This window comes from Hordeum vulgare, chromosome 3H, assembly GCF_904849725.1.
Source record: "Hordeum vulgare subsp. vulgare chromosome 3H, MorexV3_pseudomolecules_assembly, whole genome shotgun sequence".
NCBI classification, from domain to species: Eukaryota; Viridiplantae; Streptophyta; class Magnoliopsida; order Poales; family Poaceae; genus Hordeum; species Hordeum vulgare.
Genome location: NC_058520.1, coordinates 110879660 through 110887691, shown reverse-complemented (window position 1 = coordinate 110887691; position 8032 = coordinate 110879660). Strand labels below are relative to the sequence as shown.

General features: G+C 43.4%; 1 long non-coding RNA gene across 11 annotated transcripts; it reads right to left on the bottom strand.

Annotated features, from left to right (window-relative positions):
* Window positions 1-246: 246 nt before the first annotated feature.
* On the bottom strand, window positions 247-5726 carry LOC123443154. Of its 11 annotated transcripts, XR_006630578.1 has the most exons (4): window positions 4678-5672; window positions 4510-4570; window positions 4012-4395; window positions 2448-3586 (listed from the first exon to the last, which is right to left on the bottom strand). It is a non-coding gene; the product is annotated as an uncharacterized LOC123443154 (long non-coding RNA). The 11 variants fall into 11 exon arrangements; XR_006630580.1 differs by adding an exon at window positions 247-594 and having other exon boundaries at window positions 2604-3586; window positions 4012-5670; XR_006630577.1 differs by having other exon boundaries at window positions 2448-3186; window positions 3399-3586; window positions 4012-5674.
* Window positions 5727-8032: the final 2306 nt, after the last annotated feature.

The following is an 8032-nucleotide window of genomic DNA, read 5'->3' as shown; positions in this document are numbered from 1 at the left end:
AGGGATCGATCGGCATTAATCAACCGAAATAGTGAGCCACCCGGAAACGGGACTTTTCGGTCACGACAATGCTTGCACGGGCACGTACAAATGTACAATCCATACAGTAGACGATCGGATTGGATTGTAAGTGGACAGCTTACCGGGCATTGTGGGACTGACCCACACTAACCACCATTCCTTACGCGGGATTATGCCGGAGTCCACTTATTTTTAAGTGGTTAACGCAGGGTTCACATATTACCATTTACTAGTAGAACGCCCAACGCACGGGCTTTTAAAAAGAAACTAAGATGCTGATGATAGAGCTAGCTAAAATAATTGAAAACAGTGTCATCTCAGCTAACACAACAATAATGTTAGAGCATCTATAACCCTCCCTATCAAATCCTCCACAAACATGAAAGAGAAGGAAAAGAGGTGACCCAACCATACAGCTCATATCATCGCTATACGATCAAGTTGTTCACAAACCCTTGTATGTGCACAAAATATGAAGAGGATATGCAGGCTCCAGACGCGTCCGGGCAGTCTATCACATAGGACACTGCCCACCCCAGACCACCTTTCTTTCTTCTCTTTCTTCCTCTTCATCTTCATCAATCACATACAAGTGAATAGAGATAAGAGGAGAAAATGAGAAACATGACTGCATGCAGAGAGAAAAGAGGGCTAACTGATCTGCCGTGTCCAATGGATGGATTTGCTAGATCCAGTTATAGATGATATCTTAGTGAAAACTATATAAAATATGTTTTTATTCCATAGCATCATGAATACAATTCGATGAATACCAGACCCAAGTTTTATATAACGTATTCATTAGCCAAGCATCTAACCCACACCACCATGTACTCCCCCCTTGATTGCATGCATTCATTTACCTCCTTAGCGATAGGGCCATAGATTGAACTATCAATATCTTGGCTTCTTAACTTAAAAGCCGCTATCTTTTGTGTCTGTCTCCAGGATAAGTTTTGCCACTTTTAATTTACGTGTAAGCTGAGAAACCCACCGACATGCCTTGAGTTCAGCCAATTCAGGGACCATGGTGAAGGAGAAAAATGGCATGTGCCCCCGCTTGCAAAAGATATTATTAAAATCAATCAATAGTTAAATGGTTAGGAAGATTGTGGTACCATCCATGTGTGATTGCATGTGTCTTGGTCGTGTGCCTACTGCTATCCAAATCTGTTTAAACATTTATCAAAATACATGACATTTTTTTTATTAATTCAAATAAAAGCACATCAAAGGACCAAGAATTCGCGTCGCTACTCTCATTTCCCACCGGTCATTTTTTCCTCGTTTTTTCATGGGGAGTACTTATGCATACATCCTAATATCTCAAAGTTTAAACCTTGTAGACATGGAGATTGCACATAGAATATAACTTTTTACCATTATCACTTAGTTACCTGGTAGAAGATGCCATCTTTTTTACGGAATTATGATGTAACTATTAAACACTTAATTGTATTATCTTCTTTATGAATATAGTGATTCTAGTATAATGCCCGTGCGTTGCCATGGGCCAAACAAAAATTCTACAATTAATAAAAATGCACTTATTATAAAGTGTATCTACCTCGATGGGTTTTCAAACTCTCCCAACAACAACGTCTTAGGGGGATGAAGATGTTCTCCCCCATGCAGTATGACAATATCAAGGTGGCTCAAAAGAACAGAAATGATACCAACACGAAATGGACTGTCCATGTATACTTGCATGGGGTTCTTATGAGTAATGTTGGCACCCGAGGAGCTGATCCATCAATCTTGCATGGAGTTTTTCAGGTGCCACGAAGAGGTATCAATATTCCTAGTATGTTGAAGATTTTGAAGTATATATTGGTCCATACATGTATATACAAGTACATAAACCCCTCCATCTTCAGCTATAATATAATACTCCCCCCGTTCCTAAATATTTGTCTTTGTAGAGATTCAACTACGGGCTACACACGGAGCAAAATGAGTGAATTTACACTCTAAATTATATCTACATACATCCGTTTGTAGTCCGTAGTGAAATCTCTAGAAAGATAAATATTTAGGAACGAAGGGAGTATAATGGAAGTGAAGTTCAACACTTCTATTAGAGATGTAATGACCACTACACCTTTTTGGTTTGCACACTTTCTTTTTCTGTTTAATTTGAAAGTCCTATGTCCAATTCCTCAAGATTTTAGCTTAGTCTCTTTGCCAATATGATCTAGTTGGCTGCCTATGGGGAAGGAACAATTTATGAAGACAATAAGCCGTTGGTTGTGCCATGACAAGTGCAAGGGTTCTTGTAGTTATACTTGTCATGGAATTAGTTTATGCAGTTCTTACCTGATAACATTTTTTTAATCTCGACATTTATTGCTGGTTGTAGACTTATCACATTCACTGATCAATTGGTTAGACAGACTGATGGTTATTTAACCCATTAATTGCTTAAATAAAGACTAAAACACAAGATCACCCTTGTGGTTATAGTTGAATGGACGTGTGTGGCCAAGGAATATATTTTTTAGAAATACATAAATTGATCAAATATAATTGCAATTCACAATGTAAATTATGATAAGTATCGTCTAGGAGCCCATCCTTGATACCTCCATTGGTCTGATGCCCATCATCACTTCTCCTCTACTCTGATGTTCATAGAAGACGATGGAGGCCTGGTATCCATGCTCTATTTGCGGACCACATGAGCATAACGGTGAACTCCCATTTATTTTGCCCCCTTCGGCATTCTCCCTCATGCTCTCTTGCCCGGCCTTATCTAGCGCCGCTGGCCTGTTCACCAGCATATCTAACAATTCCTCCAAATTTCAGGGCCAACACAAAATTTTAAACATATGGTGGTAACAAATTTAGCTAAAAAGTGTGGAGAATAGGTCCAAGATATCCCAGTGCAGTTTGCTAATGAGAGATGAGATATTTTCCTTAAACCTTCCAAATGAGTTTAATTAGTGAAATGCTACTGAAAACATGAAGAACTATTCACAACATCAAATAGAAAACAACCTGGCCTCAGAACAATACCTTGTTGTACCTAGAATTTCACTGCCATAATGCCCGGGAAAACAACCGTATACTGTAGGGTGTAGGCACACATCAATAGCAGGATGGCCAAATATATATAATATTGAACAGCGGGAGATGGTCACATGATTTCTTGGATAACTACAACACCTGGTCAAACAAGCTAGACAATTAGATAGGTGAGAAACCATTAGCTGCTAAGCTAAGAAACTGGGCATGAAATTTTATATGCATGGAAATAAGATGACCATAACATGTTGGGAGAGAAATATACAGACATTTCCACCATTTACTTCAAAACATAGCATAAAATGATGTCTATATTATGCTAATACCTTGTCAACAATTTTATTGTTTCTTACCCTCCTGAGGCAAATAACACTATATCAGATTCGTCGTAGTGTTCAGTTATAACAAATTGTTCTCGCTGGCGATTACATCAGTATAAAATGGAAAGTATCAATCAAATTTTAAGTTGTCCATGGACTAAGGTGCAGAATGTGGTAGCTTGTAATCCCTTGTCGTCAACTTTGATGCCCAATCTGCATACCTTCTTGAAAAAAAACTAAATCAATTGTCGAGTCCATAGCCTATATCAGCTTCGTTCATAGTTGAATAATGCAGCAGAACACTTGTACTAATGTAAAAAAATGCAGGGTAGAATTGTTAGAAGTCTCCTAATGACATGACATTTTTGTTGCTGTTGCACACACAATGATTCTTGTTCTTCTACCTGCAGTTAGATACTCAGATGAACAACTGCATGCTTGCGAAGATTGTGGAAATACGTTTTATGTCGGTAGATTTGATTATAGCTGGGATTAATAAGAGGAGATCACTAAAAAAAGAAAAAATGAAGGTAATATTGGCATACTTCATCATAAAAGATCACTGTGTAAATCAGAAAAGATCACCCAAATTCAGAGGACCATATATAGTGGATGCCTGATCATATACCGCGAGTAATGTTCTGACCTGGGTGTGGCCACTACAGTCAACGTGGTGATTCTGACTTCAAGCATGGCCACATCTGTTGTACCCTGCGGAGGTGGTTCCGGCACCGCCGCACCAGTCAAAATTGCCTAGCATGCATGTAAGAAGCATTGCCCACGGTCTCCATGTTGCCGCACCCCAATCACAGCAAACCCAACATAACAAGACACACACCCTGTAAGAACAGAGGAATCTAATGAAGAATCACAAAATATTATACCACAAGAAAAGAAACATAACATTTTGAGCTAACATGACATATCAGAGGTCACCGCCGAACCAGCATCATCCAGGCCAAGATGGAAATCATCGTCCTGAGTGCTCCTTTATTTTGTACGACAAATTTCGATACATATTCACGTGTCACTGTAAACAGAACAAGACCAGCATCAATACAGCGCAACACGTGCCAACAAAATTCGGAACCAACAAATCTGCTTCAAACAAAAAAGAACAAGGGGCAGCTTATGCTAATCTGACATCTCAGATGACCACCACCGAATCAATTGGACTCCAAGAAAAGATGTACCCTGGATATTCCCTGGCATCTCAGATTCCAAATGTTAAAAATTGGGTGGTGAACAAATGGGTCAAGTAATTTAAATCCTTATATGCATATCAAGCAACATCAAGCAACATCGTTGATACCATGATCAGTCTTGTACTTCTTCCTCCACCACCTATCTTCTCCTCCCCAATCCAACTTTACATGGAAGACAAATCTTCATCAAATAAATTGAGGATATATATAAACGACGATCACTCAAATCTTGTCTTCTGCAAATCTCGAGTATTAATTGGTGTGCGTGGTAACAAGTGACTATTCCAGCCCAGATTATTGGAGGATATTTTTTGAAGCGGATACTATTGTAACCTAAAAAAAGTGTTCGGTCTAGGAAGCTAGAAGATGCCGAACTTGAGATGTGACTTTTATTCAGGAACCAAATTCGACATATTTTAATCAACTGAATTTAGTCAACTCAAATCCTGAATATAGTTGTTGATATCTACTCTTACCAAATTGATTCCCTGGGCTAGAGTGCTCAATGCTGGTTCAGGTAGCAATAAAATTGAGTAGTGGCACATACTTTCTGAACAATTTCCTATCCCCTAGACATCTTTTTTTCAACTCTACTACCATCTAAAGTTGCCAAATATTTATAGGATTATAGTTATCTTGATTGGGTTGCAGGAACATTCTACTATTTCTAATCGTATGATGTATGATATATACCATTCATATTCTACTGTTTCTACTGGGAACGCACGGGCATTGAGAAACCACAATGGGAGAGGAGGAGGTGGGATTGGAGGAGTACAGCCTACCGGGAGAAGAAGGGGTGGAGCGAGGGTTGGGAGATAGTGCTACCTGGGCCGCCGTCCGTCGTTGTAGCCACCGCGCCGCTCCTGCTCCCTCCCCGCGTCGAGCTGCCCCTTTGCCTGAAGTGTACTGCCGGTTGAGGTTGCCCCTCATTGTCACCACCGCGCCGTTCGTGCACGCTGTAGACAAGAGGAAGTCGGCGGCGGCGGTTCATAGGCATGGGATCAGCGGCGAGGGATTCGGGGAAGGGGAGTGGAGGTGGAGGTGGAACGTGTGTATGTGGTTTGTTTTTTTTTCTTTTCTTTAGCGTGCGGCCGGGGAGAGGGAAGGAGGTCCGGTTTTTCTCACGTAGGTGGGAGGGTGGTCCGATTTTTTTGTTGCGTGGGTGAAAGGGAGGTCCAACCATCACGAACAAAGGGAGGTGGGATCGATGTAGCACGCGTGAGAGGAGCGGTTCGCTTGGGCAGATTGATTTTTCAGGGATTCAGGCCCCGGGGAGGGGTAGAAAACCGGTTGGCATAAAAAAATCAGTGGAGGGGGCAGCGTACGAGTGGGAGGGGGATCGATGGGTGGAAGGTCGAACCATCACGACGACGGCAGATCCTCCTTTAATAATAAAGATACAGCGGTTCATGTATTTACTTAACACACCAGTTCATATATTACATGTAAAAACCATCAGTTCATTCACTAAATAAAATCAAGGGGGTCAAAACTGAAGCCTCACACCGTCACACGCATACAGATGCAGAGCTTCAAAGATTCAGAGACCACACACAGAGGCAAGCTTGAAACATTCATAGACAACGCATACAAAAGCGGGCTTCAAGGCTCCGGTTCCTTTCCGCTCGTTCGGTGCGCGTGTGGGTGTGCGAGACATAGAGTAGCCTGCCTGCCATGGGCAAGAAGAAGAGCGGTGGCGGCGGCGTGGAGAAGGTGGTGGAGGTGGAGGCGAGGCCGAGGGAGTTCGCGCTGAAGGTCGCGATGCACTGCCGGTGCCACGTGTGCACGGGCCAGGCTGCGCGCGGCGGTGCGGGGCCTCACACTGGCGCCGGGGGTGGAGGCGGTGGACCAGTCGGCGGCCAAGGCCACCGGTGAGGTGCGGGTGATGGCGACGTCCGACTCCGAGCGGCTCCGCAAGGGCCTTCGCAAGGCCACCGACAAGAAGGTGGACCTCGTCTTCCCACCCGCCAAGGAGCGCAAGAATGAGGAGGGGTGCACGCCCGGGCCGTCGACGCCGCCGCGGTCCAGGCCGTGCTCGTCGACCTGCAGTTGCACCACCAGTACGGAGGCCAGACGGGCGCGACCCCGTGGGCGGCGAGCCAGCAGCAACTGCTCGGCCTCGGCGGCGATGGCGGCGCCAGGGGCTACGGCGCGGCGTACCCGTGGTAGCCCTCCTCTGCGGCGTCTTACTACTCCGGCGCGCCCACCGGTGCTGCTGGTTGGGGCGCGCACGGCGGGTACGGAAGAAGGGAGAGGCTAATTAGCGGGAGGAAAAGCAGAGAACATGCACCATGAAATCGTTGCCAAAAACCTCCCCCGCCGCCCCAGCTATGTCTGCCGTCAAAACCTACGTCGCCGCTGCTGGATTTGAAGAAAGTATCGACAGGATTGAAGAGATAGTAGAGGAGGCGCCCTGTAAGGCTCGGCTTGGTCCCCGACGCTTCCCGACGACGGCCTCTTCCAGAAACATGGCAGGGGCGGTGCCATGGAACGAAGCAGACTGGAACGAAGGGAGGACTGGAATGAGGGAGGTGGTGCTGGCACAGACAGTGGCGACGACGCGTGGCATAGCGATCGCGGTGCGTGGGAGGCCGTGCACATCGAGTCTTTGTGGTCGTGCCGCTGGCTTCATGGCTTTTTCTGGGCTGTCCATGTATGTCATTTAATTTTCCTGGATATCCATCAAAGCCGTTTGATTTATTTTTAGTAGATGGCATATATGAGACCAGTGAGTTCCATGACCATTTACATCCTGACGACGCCGGACGCCGCCACAATTATTTGTGTACAGACATGCTGCCTCGCCGCATATCTATCCATCTACATATGCGCGTACGTTTGGGAAAACATCCATTTGAGCTTGAGCTCAAACGCACCCGCGTGAACGGCTCAAATGCACTCGCGCGAATGATAAAATAAAAAGATTATTTAAAACGTTTCATTTTATTTTTTTTATTAAATTTGACAAATGTTCTAATTATTTGTAAATTTTTATTGTAAGATCACATTTTTATAAGGCATGGCAAAAAAAAATCATTATTTCGAAATACTTTTGAAAGTAGCATTTTTAGAGCTTCGTTTTTTTTTATCATGCCTTACTCGAATGTGATCTTATAATAAAAATTTATAAACACTTAATTTTTTTTGTCAAAGTTTATCACAAAAAAATATTATAATTTTTTAAAATGTTTTTTTTTCAGTTAACTGTTTATACTGGTGCATTTGAGCTTGAGCTCAAATATTCCACGTCCGCATATGTCGCTTCTGTTTGCTGCCGATGATGGACGCATGGACGGTGTCACGGCACGTTCATTTTGTCGACGAGCACTGCACTGAACTTGTTCATGACGATATTTTGAACACAATATAATTAAATGCTCACAATCACAAACATACACACATTTGTTCTTATGGGTATTTTTAAAAAACTGAACCGTCACATTATTTTAAGATTAATAA